The 15,713-nt window shown below is 46.4% G+C and overlaps 2 pseudogenes; both read right to left on the reverse strand.

The window, feature by feature from the left end:
- LOC105713587 (tubulin beta chain-like) overlaps positions 1-14,129 on the reverse strand; it is a 37,393-nt pseudogene extending 23,264 nt beyond the window's left edge.
- Positions 6,477-6,595, reverse strand: LOC135276002 (5S ribosomal RNA; annotated as a pseudogene).
- Positions 14,130-15,713: the final 1,584 nt, after the last annotated feature.

The raw sequence follows: 15,713 nt of genomic DNA on the forward strand, positions 1-15,713 counted from the left end.
GCCCAGGCTGGAGTGCAATGGCACGATCTCGGCTCACTGCAACTTCCACTCCTGGGTTCAAGTGATTCTCCTGCCTCAGCCTCTCAAATAGCTGGGGCTACAGGCACACTCCACCACACCCAGCTAACTTTGTATTTTTAGTAGAGACAGAGTTTCACCATGTTGCCCAGGCTGATCTCAAACCCCTGACCTCAGGTGATCCACCCACCTTGGCCTCCCAAAGTGCTGAGATTCCAGGCATGAGCCGCTCACCTGGCCGAGTGACTTAGTTTTTGTTTAAATGGAAATTTAAATTTTGTAAAAGGAAAAAGTTATGCAGAAGATAAGTTATTACAGTGTGTTGCTATCATTAAATTTATCTAATGAAATAAACAGGCTAGACAAACAGATACTGTCTCTTCCTCTGAAGGGGATGGGTTGGTGGTATTCTCAGGAAAGGGCTGTGCAGACAACTTGCCTCTGAGGCCCCCAGGCCTAAGGTCCTCCATCCTCCCATGAAGGCTGTTTGCCCTTGCACTGGAGGAATGATTTGCCCATCAGGACAAACATGGCTTGTAGCAGAGCAGGAGACTGCATGGGGCAGAGGATTCTGAGTGGATCTACATGGCTTGGTTTAATTCTCAGCTCTGCCACTTGCCCAGGCTGTGACCCTAGGCAAATACTTTTCCTGATCCTCAGTTTATTCTGTAAAATAAGGGTGACAGGCTGGGTGCAGTGGCTCATGCCTATAATCCCAGCACTTTGGGAGTCCAAGGTGGGTAGATCACTTGAACCCAGGAGACTGAGACCAGCCTGGGTAACATGGGGAAACTCCATCTCTACAAAAATTACAAAATTACACAGTGTGGTGGCACACACCTATAGTCCCAGTTACTCTGGAAGCTGAGGTGGGAGGATCACTTGAGCCTAGAAGGCAGAGGTTACAATGAGTTGAGATCCCACCACTGCACTCCAGCCTAGGTGACAGAGCCAGACCCTGACTCAAATGAAAAAAAGAAAAATAAAGAAGACTGTCAGGCATACCATCCTCCCAGGAAATTGAGGGATAAAGGAGGTAATACAGCAGATGCTTGTCCCTGTCTCTGGCTGAACTTGGACAGATTCAAAAGAGGGAAATACAAAGCTTTGAAGAAATTAGGAGCTCTTAACAGGGCTGATCAGAACTCTGGGAGAGGCTGGGCAGGTGGCTCATGCCTGTAATGCCAGCACTTTGGGAGGCCAAGGCAGGTGGATTGCCTGAGGTTGGGAGCTTGAGACCAGCCTGACCAACATGGAGAAACCCCATCTCTACTAAAAATACAAAATTAGCTGGGTGTGGTGGCAAATGCCTGAAATCCCACTACTAGCTACTTGGGATGCTGAGGCAGGAGTAACGCTTGAACCCAGGAGGAGGAGGTTGCAGTGAATTGCGATCTTGCCATTACACTCCATCCTCAGCAACAAGAGTGAAACTCCACCTCAAAGAAAAGAAAAAAAGAAAAAGATAAAAAAAAAAAAAAAAAAAAGGCTGGGCACCGTGGCTCATGCTTGTAATCCTAGCACTTTGGGAGGCCAAGGTGGTGGATCACGAAGTCAGGAGTTTGAGACCAGCCTGGCCAACACAGTGAAACCCCGTCTCTACTAAAAATACAAAAATTATCTAGGCATGGTGGTGGGTGCCTGTAATCCCAGCTGTTTGGGGGCCTGAGGCAAGAGAATCACTTGAACCCGGAAGGCAGAGGTTGCCGTGAGCAGAGATCATTCCACTGCACTCCATCCTGGGTGACAGAGTGAGACTCCATCTGGGGGAGTGGAGGGAGTGAGTGGAGAAGCTTTTGTGAAACAGTTGAGAGGAACACAAAAGAAGAGAGATTGTGCTGATGCCCTGCATCCCTATTGCGGTCTTAGATAACTGTCTGTGCATGGCCAGGGTAATCATTTCACTAACAGTCATTAAGTATTCTAGTTTGTATTGTTCAAAGAGAACTTTTTTTTTATTATTATTATTTTTGAGACAGAATCTTGCTCTGCTGCCCAGGCTGGAGTACAATGGTGAGATTTCAGCTCACTGCAACCTCCACCTCCCGGGTTTAAGTAATTCTCCTGCCTCAGCCTCCCAAGTAGCTGGGATTACAGGCACCTGCCACCACGCTCAGCTAATTTTTTGTATTTTTAGTAGAGATGGAGTTTTGCCATGTTGGCCAGGCTGGTCTCAATCTCCTGACCTCAGGTGATCCACCCACCTTGGCCTCCCAAAGTGCTGGGATTACAGGCATGAGCCACCACACTGGGCCTCAAAAAGAACTTTAAAAAAAAAAGAATACCCCAAACAGTTAACAATAATAATTCATTATTACTGTCACATAGGCAGTGTTTGGAGCCCCTTCTTGTCTCAGAATTGGCAGAGTTTGTTTGTATCAGGTTCTAAATTATTTTTCATTGGTTGTGTGGGTATGCTATTTGGTTGTACCCTCATTTAATCTATCCTGTTGATGAGCTATGAACTGAATGTAATTTACATAATTAAACTCTATCCTTCTAAGGGGGTGGGGTTAGAAGGTGGGGCCTTTGGAAGGTTATTAAGGATGGATAAGGTCCTGAGGGTAGAGCCGCCACATTGTATCTACACTGTCTTTTTTTTTTTTTTTTTTTTTTTGAGACGGAGTTCCACTCTTGTTATCCAGGCTGGAGTGCAATGGCGCGATCTCGGCTCACCGCAACCTCCGCCTCCTGGGTTCAGGCAATTCTCCTGCCTCAGCCTCCTGAGTAGCTGAGATTACAGGCACGCACCACAGTGCTCAGCTAATTTTTTTGTATTTTTAGTAGAGACGGGGTTTCACCATATTGACCAGGACGGTCTCAGGAAAGGGCTGTGCAGACAACTTGCCTCTGAGGCCCCTAGGCCTAAGGTCCTCCATCCTCCCATGAAGGCTGTTTGCCCTTGCACTGGAGGAATGATTTGCCCATCAGGACAAACATGGGACCTCGTGATCCACCCGCCGTGGCCTCCCAAAGTGCTGGGATTACAGGTGTGAGCCACCGCGCCCAGCCTACATTGTCTTAAAGGAGGTCCGAGCGTGAGTTTGTTCTCATTCTACCTTGTGACGACTCAGTGAGTAGCCAGCTTCAGCAACCAGAAAGCGGCCATGATCTCTGACTTCTACTCTCCAGAAAGGTGAGAAATAATGTTTGTAAGTCATCATGGCTTTGGTGCTTTCGTAGAGCAGCCCGAAGAGACATCTAGGTTGTTTGCCTTTATTTAATCATATCTGTGATGAATATACTAGAATTGGGTTTGGCTCTCATTTCCTCAGGCTGAACCTCCAGCTGGAGTTGCCCCAAAAGTGTGGCAGAGGAATTCCCATATGGGAGTGCCTTAGTCTCTATGAAAATGGGACTTGTTGGGACTCCAAAGAAGGAAGCACCAAGCTCCAGGGTGGTTGGTCCAGTGTTCATTAGGGGAACTGATCTCGTGGTGTAGCCTATGCTTGGCTAGGCACTGAGAGAAAAGGATGTTCTGCTTAGGTATGTCCCTGTCAAGGGTGTCATGGTATGGAGTTTACAGGAAAGATTCAGGAATTTGGCTCAGGGCTGGTGCCAGTTTCTTTCCGCATTTTGGGTAACAATTCTAACATCTTTGTTTAGTGCCTGGGAATATTCATGGCCCCAGCTTGGGTTCAAGCCTGCAAGAGAAATGAGCTGCCCAGCTCAGAGCAGTCAAAGCACCTGGTGTTTCTTCATCAGGACAGGAGAGAAAGTGGGAGAACTGGGGGACATCACAGCTCCTCTTGCTGGCTTCTTGGAAGTGGAGTTACAGAGTCACGAAGGAGGAAGGACTGGGAGGGTCAGGCAGGGTTAGGCAGGGTTAGGCAGGAGCTGGGCACCAGAGCCGGATTTGTCTCTGCTCGCATCTCTGTAGGTCCAGCGGTGGAGGTTTTCCTTTGTATTTCTCTCAGTATGAAAGGGATGGAATGCAGTGGCTTATGTGTTCAGAACTTAGGGTCTTTTATAAAATTGGTATTCTAGGAGGCATTTGTGTTTTAATTGACTTAACAGTTCTTATTCAAAGCCTGGTCTGACTGTCCTTTCATATACAGTTTTTCTTTAGTTCTAAAAATAAAGATATTCAGGAAAGTTTTAACATTTTGTAAATGTTAACCTTGCATGTAAGTTTATAGGTTACTATATATACATTTTAAATGACGTCATCAGTGAGTTTTTCCCCATTGTATTTTTGCATTGGTTATTTGCTTTTGTGGATATTTGTCTACTTTTCTCAAGGATTCTTATGACTGATAAAACCTGAATGTGAATGATCACATACTACAGAATGCATAGCTTTAAATATAGAGCTCAATGATTTTTAAAAACCTTGCACACTTGTGTCTCTACCACCCAGGTGATACTACAAACCATACAAGATCATCCTGGGCAGTGCCTTCCCTCTGCATCTCAGGCTCGATGTCAAGCCTAAGTTAACTATGCTTGCAACAGCAATACTTTGCTCACTGAACGGGCCTCCTTTATCTGTTCTACTGTTTTGTTTGTTTGAGACGGAGTCTCACTCTGCCACCATGCTGGAGTACAGTGGTGCCTCCCGAAGTGCTGGGATAACAGGCATGAGCCACTGCATCTGGCCTGTTCTATTGTTAAAAGTTGAGTTTGGTTATTTTCCATTTTTAGGAATGATGATAAACTAGTTTTGAATATCTTGCCACAGGCTTTGGTGTACATCTGTTTGTGCTCCCACTGAGTGTTTAACAGGGCGGCACAGCAGGGTGGTAGGGCAAGTGGCAAGTCCATGGGGTCTCCCTCTCATGTCCAACGGTTTTCCAGCGCACACAGAGCACTTAGCATGTGGGGCCCTTCTCCTGTTCCTTGGTTACCTGCATGTTGTGTCATGTCACTGTATAACAGCTTTTAGCCTTTTTATTTGGTGTGCATTGATTACATTGGGGTTTCGATTTGTTTTTCATGGTGATTAAGCACGTTGAGCACTTTTTCTTGTGCTTGTTGGTTTTCAAATAACCTTTGTTGTCAGATGCCTGTTAGAGGCTCTTGTCCACTTAAAAGAATGGGTTGTTTGGCTGGGCGCAGTGGCTCACACCTTTTGGTGATAGCTTTGACCAGCTGGTCAACACTGCATAGACCCCATGTTGCCCCCATAGCCTGGGCAACAGATTGCATCTCTTTAAAAAGGGGGGGCTGTTTGTCTTTGTATGGTGATTTGTAGGGTTTGTCTTATTTTGGACCTGGGTCGTGTCTAAGTATTGCAAGTATATCCTCCCTATCTCCGGCTTGTTTTAAAAATTTTTAAGGGCTTCTTTTGATGAAAAGGTTATTGATCTGCCTATTTCTATTGGAATATTGCTTCTGCATTAGTCTTTGTTTTCTTCCATTCAAATTACACATTTGTTAGGGCTTTTTACATTATTCTGTGCACCTTAGATTTTTTTTTTCCAGACAAAGCCTTCATCACCCAGGCTGGAGTGCGGTGGCATATTGCAACCTCCACCTCCTGGGTTCAAGCAATTCTTCTACCTCAGCCTCTCCAGTAGCTGGGATAATGGGCACCCACAACCATGTCTGGCTAATTTTGGTAATTTTTAGAAGAGAAAGGGTTACACTGTGGCCAGGCTGGTCTTGAACTCCAGACCTCAGGTGATCTGCCCACCTCGGCCTCCCAAAGTGCTGGAATTACAGGCATGAGCCACTGCAGCTGGCCTAAAAAACTATTTTTACAGAGACTGCATCTCGTTCTGTTGCCTAGGCTGATCTTGAACTCCTGAAATCTGGATATTTTCTCTAGCTTTGTCTCACAGCAGGTTCGCAAATAATTTTGTTATAACACTGATGAGAAAACAAATCAGCTGTCGAGCCACTGTCTGGGTTTTGTTTGTATGTTCTCCTCTTGTCTGCAAGTTTTTTTTGGTACTCAAGTTTCCTTCCACATCCTACACTGCACTCCTGAGGTGAATTGGTGGGTCTATGGTCACAGTCTCAGTGACGGTGGGCATATGTGAGAACACCCTGCTATGGGATGGTGTGTTGGCCAGGATCAGTTTGTGCCTTGTGCCACGAGCCACTGGGACAGGCTCTGGCTACCTGAGACCCTGAAGTGGAATAAGCAGGTTGGAAATCCAAAAAAACAAATTAACATCAAATCAAAATTCCTGAAACATAATTATACAATCCTATGACAATAAACGATGTAGTTTGAAAGCATCCACTCATATTTGTGATCGTGACTGTATGGTGTGGTGGAGGTGCTCCTTCCAATTGTGGCTTTACAAACATTTATTTCAAATTTATATATATATTCTTTGAGATGGAGTCTTGCTCTGTTACCCAGGCTGGAGTGCAGTGGCACGGTCTTGGGTCACTGCAGACTCCACCTCCCGGGTTCAAGCAATTCTCCCGTCTCAACCTCCCCAGTAGCTGAGAGTATATGTGCACCACCATGCCTGGCTAATTTTTGTGCTTTTTATTTTTTTTAAAGCCTACAGCACCGTGTATTCCCAGGCAGCCTCCCATCCAAGTACTAGCCAGGACCAACCCTGCTTAGCTTCCGAGACCAGATGAGATCAGGCGCGTTCAGGGTGGTATAGCCATAGACTAATTTTTGTATTTTTATTTACTTTTTATTATTATTTTTTTGAGATGGAGTTTCGCTCGTTACCCAGGCTGGAGTGCAATGGCGCAATCTCGGCTCACCGCAACCTCCGCCTCCTGGGTTCAGGCAATTCTCCTGCCTCAGCCTCCTGAGTAGCTGGGATTACAGGCACGCACCACCATGCTCAGCTAATTTTTTGTATTTTTAGTACAGACTGGGTTTCACCATGTTGACCAGGATGGTCTCGATCTCATGACCTCATGATCCACCCGCCTCAGCCTCCCAAAGTGCTGGAATTACAGGCGTGAGCCACCACGCCCGGCCTAATTTTTGTATTTTTAATAGAGACAGAATTTCACCATATCGGTCAGGCTAGTCTTGAACTCCTGACCTCAGGTGATCCACCCACTTCGGCCTCCCAAAGCACTGAGATTACATGCCTGAACCACCATGCCCAGCCTATCACCACCGCAATCGCCATCACGCACTCATTCATCAAAACTTCATTAATTGCCTTTTTATTAATATTCAATGGATCTATAGCTCACATTTATTTCAATGTATAATGTTAGAAATGTTTTTAATCTGCCTTCACTTTTTAAAAAATGTTTTTAATCTTTCTTTAGAAGTTTGCTGACATTTTGTGATCAGAAATACGCCGTTTAACTCTGGCTTATATTAATTAGCCTAAGATTCTTTTGTTATAGGCTTGCTTAAAGACATAGTTTCCATTGTGAGGATTTACTGTACAGTTAATGTATTCCCCCCCAACCCCAGGAACTTCCTTTAGATGTCTTTTATGGTTTTCAGTTCCTTTGTTGAAATTCTCAATCTTGAGCTTTAATATCTTGGACATATAATTTTTTTTTTAGGGTTACTCCTGGCGAACCTCGTGTGTCTGTTTCTGTGGTTGTGCTTTTAGGTCATGACTTTTCCTTCCTGTCTGCTTGGTATTTTTTCATTGCCTGTTGGATACTTTATTTCATTGAGACAGAGTCTTGCTCTGTCAACCAGGCTGGAGTGCAGTGGTGTGATCTCGGCTCACTGCAACCTCTGCCTCCTGGGTCCAAGTGATTCTCCTGCCCAGCCTCCCAAGTAGCTGGGATTACAGGCGTGAGCCACCATGCCCAGATTTTTTTTTTTTTTTTTTTTTTTTTTTTTTGAGATGGAGTTTCGCTCGTTACCCAGGCTGGAGTGCAATGGCGCGATCTCGGTTCACTACAACCTCCGCCTCCTGGGTTCAGGCAATTCTCCTGCCTCAGCCTCCTGAGTAGCTGGGATTACAGGCACGTGCCACCATGCCCAGATAATTTTTTGTATTTTTAGTAGAGACGGGGTTTCACCATGTTGACCAGGATGGTCTCGATCTCTTGACCTCGTGATCCACCCGCCTTGGCCTCCCAAAGTGCTGGGATTACAGGCATGAGCCACTGCACCTGGCCCATTTTTGTGTTTTTAGTAGAGATGGAGTTTCACCATGTTGGCCAAGCTGGTCAGAAACAGGTCTTACTTTTAAGTATTGAACCTATTTTGATTCCATTTTTGTGTAAGTGTGTGATAAGGGTCTAATTTCACTCTGCATGTGGATGTCCAGTTTTCCCAACACCACTTAGGAAGAGACTGTCCTTTCCCCATTGTGTGCTTTTGTCATCTTTCTGCAAACTTAAATGGCTTTAAATGTGTGGCTTCATTTCTGGTCCCTTGATTCTGTTCCTTTGTTCTATGTGGGGCTTCACCTCTGAGCTCCCCAGGTTTCCTGGCAGGATTCAGTGTGTAGTGGGCATGTGGCTGGAGTCTCCCTTGGTTCCTTGACCACATTATGATAGCTGGCTTCCTCAGATAATGTGAGTATACACCAATAAGACACAAGTCATGTTCTGTTTCTTGAGACCTGATCTCACTTCTGCCAGACCCCATAAATAGAAGCAAGTCAGTAGATCAGTCCACTAGAAGATCAGCTCTCACAAAGGGAGGGCTTTAGATGAGGCCATAAGTTCTGATGGCAGGATAGTTGGGCCATCCTGGAGGTCTCTACATTTTACCTGAGGGAGTGGGATTTCTTTGAGGCCTGCTTCCCTCAGGTGCCAAGACAGCTACTGGCCACTCTAGGCTGAGGCTCTAACAGCTGAGCCCCAGAGCAAACCTCTCCTCCAAGAGCCTCATGCTGTAACTGCCTGGGTCCATGGCCAGACAGAAGAAAGATGCTTCTTGTCTGTGGGCTGTATTTATTCTGAAGTCTGAGCGAGTATCTCAAGTGCCTACATAGGAGTTGCAAGAATGGGTTAAGTGGAGACCGTCTGAATGCTGTGGCAAGGGGGGCCAGGGCTCCAGTGGGGCACAACTGAGGCATTGGCATAAGGTTCCCACTGATGAGGCAGTTGTATTTGTAGGGTTGGTTAGTCTCCTTTCCAGGGCTCTCCAAAATCTGTTTTGTTTTGTTTTTTTTGACACAGAGTCTTACTCTGTGGCCCAGTCTGGAGGGCAGTGGCACAATCTCAGCTTACTGCCACCTCCATCTCCTTGGTTTCATGATTCTCCTGCCTCAGCCTCCCAAGTAGGTGGAACTACAGGCATGCGGCACCATACCTGGCTAGTTTTTGTATTTTTTGTAGAGACGAGGTTGGTCAGGCTGCTCTCAAACTCCTGACCTCAAATGATCTGCCCACCTCAGCCTCCCAAAGTGCTGGGATTACAGGTGCAAGCCACTGTGCCAGGCCCCAAATCTGTTTCTCAGCTCCTTAAAATCACACTCAAAACTTGTATTGACAAAAAGTGCATTATGCATTTCAATTTGTAATATTAGTGTTCTCTGCTTTATGCCCCAAATCTGTTTCTCAGCTTCTTAAAATCACACTCAAAACTTGTGTATTGATTAAAAGTGTATTATGCATTTTAATTTGCAGTATTATTGTTTTCTGCTTTATAACGTGGGATATGTTAGCTTTCCTCTTGGCTTTGCATACTTGTTTAGTATTACAATTATTCCTGGGTATTTTGCATTTGAATGGCTATTGCAAAAATGATTTATCTACCACATTATTGGTTATGTACAGAAAAGCTATTATTTTTTCTATTGATGTTCACGGGGGCAAAGAGTGGTGAATTTGTGTCTTTCTGTTCCCTTGTGGAACTGGTGCAGCTGCCACCAGGTGGCTTTAGCATTCTTGCCTGTCTCAGTGCTTCTGCCCTTTGACTAGTTAATCATGGTGCTGATTATGGAGTTGAGATGTACGAGTGGGTAAAAAGTTGCCTTTGCCATTAGCGTGGGTGTTAACCTTATCAAGTCCATTGCTGAGGCAGTGTGGACATTAATATGTGCAGATATCTATCATGTCCATGTGTGGCTTTGTCTCCGGTTCACCATTAGTAGGTGTTTTCACTGTGCCTGGTAACGAATATCTACAAATTAGGTTGGTTGTAATGTTGTTCTGTGGCCTCATTTTCAGATTTTTGTGTCACTATTATACTTAAACCTCTCCTCTTCCATTACTTCTGTGCTGGAGCATCACCTGCATTTCAGCTAAGAAGCTACTGTCTGTGGGCCAGATCCCCCCATCTGCTGTTCTTATCTGTATCTTTTTATTGGAATGTTAATTTCATGTTAAAACTCAACCACACTGATTTGTTTACAATCACCTTTGGCTGCTTTTTTGCTAAAGTGGTGTGGCTGAGAACTTGTAATGAGGACAGGAGGACCCTCAAGCCTGAATTATTTATGGAGCAGCCCTTTAAGGAGAAAGTTCTTCCACCCTCTACTTGCCTCTCCCTATCCACTCCTGTGCATTTTTTTTTTTTTTTTTTTTTTTACAAGATGGGGTTTCACTATGATGGCCAGGCTGGTCTTGAACTCCTGACCTCAGGTGATCCACCCACCTCGGCCTCCCAAAGTGCTAGGATTACAGGCATGAGCCACCACACCCGGCCCTGTGCCTGTTTACCCTAGACTGAAGGGCACTTCCTTCAGCACTTTTATTACCTGGCAAAATTCCTGCCCTTACAGAGTTTATACTTCAGTGGGGGATATAGGCAATAAAGAATAAGTAGAGTGTACAGTAAATTAGAAAATTCAAGAAGAGTCAAGATGGGAGTGATGAGCAGAAGTGGGAAGCTCACACAGGCTGCACTGAGGTATTCTGGGTTTGTGCCCAACCTGGCTGCCCTTCCACCTGTGTGCTGACCCCACCTTTCCTTTCACACAGGGACCTTCCAGAGTAATGGACTGTCTTCACACCTTTTCTCATCAGTGCCCTCCTTGGGGGCCTGTGGATCCCCAGGGAAAGTCTCCTGAACTGAGCAACACAGGCACAGTCACCACAGGGCCATGTGGCCAGGGTGTTGAGAGGCTGGGAGGGGAAGCTGGAGGGGGAGCAGTGGGAGGCAGGGTGGGCAGGGCACCATCTCCTTTCTGCACAGTCTCTTTCTTAAGAGTTTGCACCTGTTGTGTGGGCAATGAATGCAACTTCAGGGTTATGAGAATTGTGGTCATTTGTGCATTTTTTTAAAAAGATGGCAGTAATAGGACCTCCTTCCAGGGCTGCGACTGACTGCTGTGAACAACAACATAATGGGATTTATAAATGTGAGTACAACAGCTGGCATTACTGTATTCCTGCCTGGGCTGTGTGTGGGTGTGCTGCATCCTCAGCCATTGCACCAGGCAGTAAACAGATCCTGTTTGTGAGGTGTCTTCTGAATGTTCTACATGTTCTGCTGCCACAGGGATGAGGAGCAGCCTCGGCTCCACCCTTCTCCACCATGAGTAAAGCCAATTCCCTACCCAAGGCAGGGAACACCTCCTACCTGCAGTCCCTGACCATGTGCAGTTTAAAAAGTGTTCCTTCATTCGTAAGTTGTCATGATGAAGAAAGAAGTCAGTAGCAAAATGACCCCCTTACAGAGTTATGAAATGGGGTTGTCATGGAGAGCAATGATCTGCAGGGGACATGGGGTCTGGCATGGCCTTGACATTGAGCAAGTGAGAAGGCAGATGTCCTTTGACAGCTACTATTTTGTTTTTCCAGCATGCAGGTAAGTTAGTCCCATGCAGGTAAGTTACTACAGTAGACCATGACAAGGGGCACTAATGAAAAAATGGTCATGTGCTGAACTAAGAACTTCACAGATACTCACCCAGACTAATGTTCAGAGACAGGGAGCATCCCCATGAGAGTAGAGGAAGCTGAAGATGAGCTGATCCCCTCACAGGTACAGTAGTCCCCTCTCATCCTCTGAATGTGTTCCAAGAGTTGATATTATCCATCTGGCCTTATTAACCTCCTGGCCTTTCTCACCCAGTCTTCATGACTTTGCTTAAAAATCCTGCCCTACCCCAACTGGCTATCTTCCTGCTATGTCTACCTGTTCTTACTCACCTGGCTGCAATTTGCTAGCCTCAATCTCCCTTCAACACCCACCTGCCTTATGACCCTATGAAGCTTCTGTCATTGCTCCCCTGCCCTTGCTCCTTGGTCTTATTCACCTCATAAGATTCTGGACAGATTGAATTAGCCTTCCCCACCTTGCCTAACCCTATAGGCCTTAACCTGTTGGCCTGAATTAGCCACCTAGTTTTCCCAACCACTCTTACTGATTCTACATTACTCACATGGCCTCCACACTGGGTTTTCACAATTGTCCTTAGCCTTCTGATTTTACCTAATAGGACTTAAGCCCCTGGATTTACCTCCCTAGGTTTTCTTCCTTGGTTTTATCATCTCCCTGCCCTTTTTCCCTAATTTTACCTGCAACTCCATGCCCCCGCCCCAGCCCCATATTTAGACATCTTGCATTACCCACATGGCCTTAACCTCATGATCTTCCCAACCTGGCATTCACACTTGGCCTTAACCTTTCATTCTAACTCACACGGCCTTAACCACATGGCCCAGTCTGCCTAGTATTAACCTCTTGGCATTACCCAGGTAGAGTTAGCAACCTACCTCTATTTCGGAAGGCATTAACTTACTGGTGTAAGCCCCTCCAGACTTTTCAGTCATTTGGCTTCCTGATCTGGTCTTAACCTCATGGGTTTGCCAAGCTAGATGTACCCACCTATCTTATGAACCTCCTGACCTATTTCACCCATTAGGAGTCTCTTGGCTTTATGCACCTAGCATACCCACCTGACCTTACTCAGCTCATCTTACAGCCCTGGCCAGACCCTATTAGCCTTCCTCATCTGTCCTAAGCCTAAGGGCCTTAACTTCATGGCCTAACAACTGGTAATAGCGACATAGTTTTCCTATATAGTCTTAAAGACCATAGGCTATTCACATGGCCTTGACACTTGGTTGATACAAATGTCCTTAACTGATTTTATCTACCAGGAGTTACCCCTGGATGTATCTCCCTAGGTGTACTCCCCTGCCTTGTTTCCTATATTTACACTCCTGCTTCCCCATTCCTTTTGGAATCAAACACGTCCCATTAGCCACACAATGCAAGAATATACCAAGTAGGCAGCTGTTACCGCCTCCCACTAATTACAAACTAAAAGGTATCCTCCACAAAGGAGCCATGGGGGCAGGATGAAATTAATGTTTCTCAACAATACACACCTGCCCTCTCCAGTTGCCTGGCCTCAGCCTGGATAACAATCTGCTGGCTTCATGTCCTACTGGTGTTTACCACCTGTTTCATTTGGCTGGCCTCCACCTCCTAGCCTTCACTCCAGTCATACCCACCTAGTATTTACCTACAGTTATTATTTGACTGGCTTGGCAACTTGCCCTTATTCCTAATGGGTGTTTTCCCTGTTGATTTCACAGCCTGGGGTTACTGAAATAGTCCTTTATTGAGCTGGATTTAGATACCTGGTTTTAACAACCTGGCCAAACTCAGCCAAACTTATTGACCTGTTTGTATTCGTCACCTTACTTTACCCTCATGGTATGATGAACTTGACATTACCTATCAGGCCTTATTCACCTCCTTGCCCTACTCGCCCAATCTTCATGATTTTGCCTAAAATTCCTGGCCTTACCCACTGGCCATAACTTCCTGCCTTTGTCCATGTGTTCTTACTCACCTGGATGTAATTTGCTGGCCTCAATAACCAATCAGACTCAGCTGATTTTACCCATTATGATTCACCCACCTGCCTTTTGAAGATCCTGCCACTGCCCTTGCCTTGTTGCCTTATCCACCTTATTTTACAGCCCTTATTTAAGGCCCAACCACACTCGCCTTCCCCAGCTGATACAACCCTGTGGGTCTTAACCTCATGGCCTTAAAAAGTTGTATTAGCCACCTAGTTTTCCCACCTCAAGGATCATACATGACCCACATGGCCTCCACAGCTAGTTTTCACAAGTGTCCTTAGCCTTCTGATTTTATCTAACAGGCTACAAGCCTCTGGGTTTACTTCCATTGGTTCTGTCCCCTGGTATCAACACCACCCTGCCATTTTCCCGTAGCTTCATGCCCAACTCCATATCCCAGGCTCAGGCCCCGGCACAGCCCCAATCTCAGCCTTAGCGTTACCCTCAACTCCATATTCCAGCTCAAGTCCCATCCACAGCTTTGCCTCTAGCTCCATGGCCCAGCCCTAGGTATACCCTTAACTCCATGTTCGAGGCCCAGGCCAAGATTTATATCCAACTCCATGCCCCAGACATAAGCCCAGGTCAAGCCCCAGCCTCAAGATTAACCCAAGCCTCAGCCCCAGCGCCAGCCCTATCCCCAGGCTATAACTCCTACTCCATGGCCCAGCCACAGCCCCAAACCAGATTAAACCTCAATTCCATGTCCCAGCCCCAACCTGAGCCTCACCCTGGCCCAAGACCCGGACAGACCCCAGCCCCAGCTGTAGGATTCTCCCCAACTCCATGTCCCTGGCCCAGGCCCCTAATGCTACTGGGTGTTTTCCCAGTTGATAACACAACATGGGATTACTGAAATATTCCTTAACTGAGCTGGATTTAGATAATGGTTTTAACAACCTGGACATACTCAGTCAACCTTATTGACTTGTTTGCATTCATCACCTTATTTTATCCTCATGGTATGATGAACTTGACATTACCCATCTGGCCTTAGTCACCTCCTTGCCCTACTCACCCAGTCTTCATGACCGTGCGGAAAAATCCTGGGCTTACCGGACTGCCAAAAATTTTCTGCCATTGGCCACGTGTTCTTATTCACCTGGATGTAATTTGCTGGCCTCAATCTCCCATCAGATTCAGCTGATTTTACCCAATAATATTTCCCAATCTGCCTTCTGAAGCTCCTGCTACTGCTCCCCTGCCCTTGCCTTGTTGCCTTACCCACCTCATTTTACAGCCCTGGTCCGATGACATTCGCCTTCCCCAGCTGATATAACCCTGTGGGTCATAACTTCGTGGCCTTAAAAACCTGTATTAGCCAATTAGATTGGCCACCTCTTACTGATTATACATGACCCACATGGATCCACACTTAGATTTCAGAACTGTCCTTAGCATTCTGGTTTTCTGTAACAGGCTTTAAGCCAATGCCTGGGTTTACCAAACTCCATGGCCCTGCCCTAGACACTGCCCCAGGTTTATACAAAAAAATATGGCCCAGCCCCAGCCCCAGCTCCACCCCCAACTCCATGTCCCAGGCCATACCCCAGTCACAGCTTTACCCACAACTCCATGTATCAGCCCTAAGCCCAGCCACAGCCACAGTTTTACACCAACTCCATGACCCAGACCCAGGTCCAGCCCCAGTCCCAGCTTTACCTCCAACACCACGACCTAGCCCAAGACTGAGCCCCAGCCCATACCCTGGCCCAGGACCGGACACATGTTCAGGCCTATGTCCAGCTATACCTTTCTCCCAAACTCCATGTCCCTAGTCCAGGCCCTTAATCCTACTGGATGTTTTCCGTGTAGATATCTCGTCCTGGGGTAACTGAAATATTCCTTAACTTAGCTGGATATAGATACCTGGTTTTAACAACCTGGCGAAATTTACTGATTAAACCCCAGGCCCAGCCCCAGCCTCAATGACACTTTTACCCCAACTCCATGTCCCAGGCCAATGCCCCCACACCAGCTTTACCCGCAACTGCACATCCCAGCCCATGTCCCTACCCCAGACCCAGGCCAAGGCCCGGCCCCAGCTTTACCCCCAACTCCACATCCCAGCCCCAGGCCCA

This window comes from Aotus nancymaae, unplaced genomic scaffold (genome assembly GCF_030222135.1).
Source record: "Aotus nancymaae isolate 86718 unplaced genomic scaffold, 86718_ANA_hifiasm-v0.15.2.pri h1tg000019l, whole genome shotgun sequence".
In the NCBI taxonomy this organism is placed as follows: Eukaryota; Metazoa; Chordata; class Mammalia; order Primates; family Aotidae; genus Aotus; species Aotus nancymaae.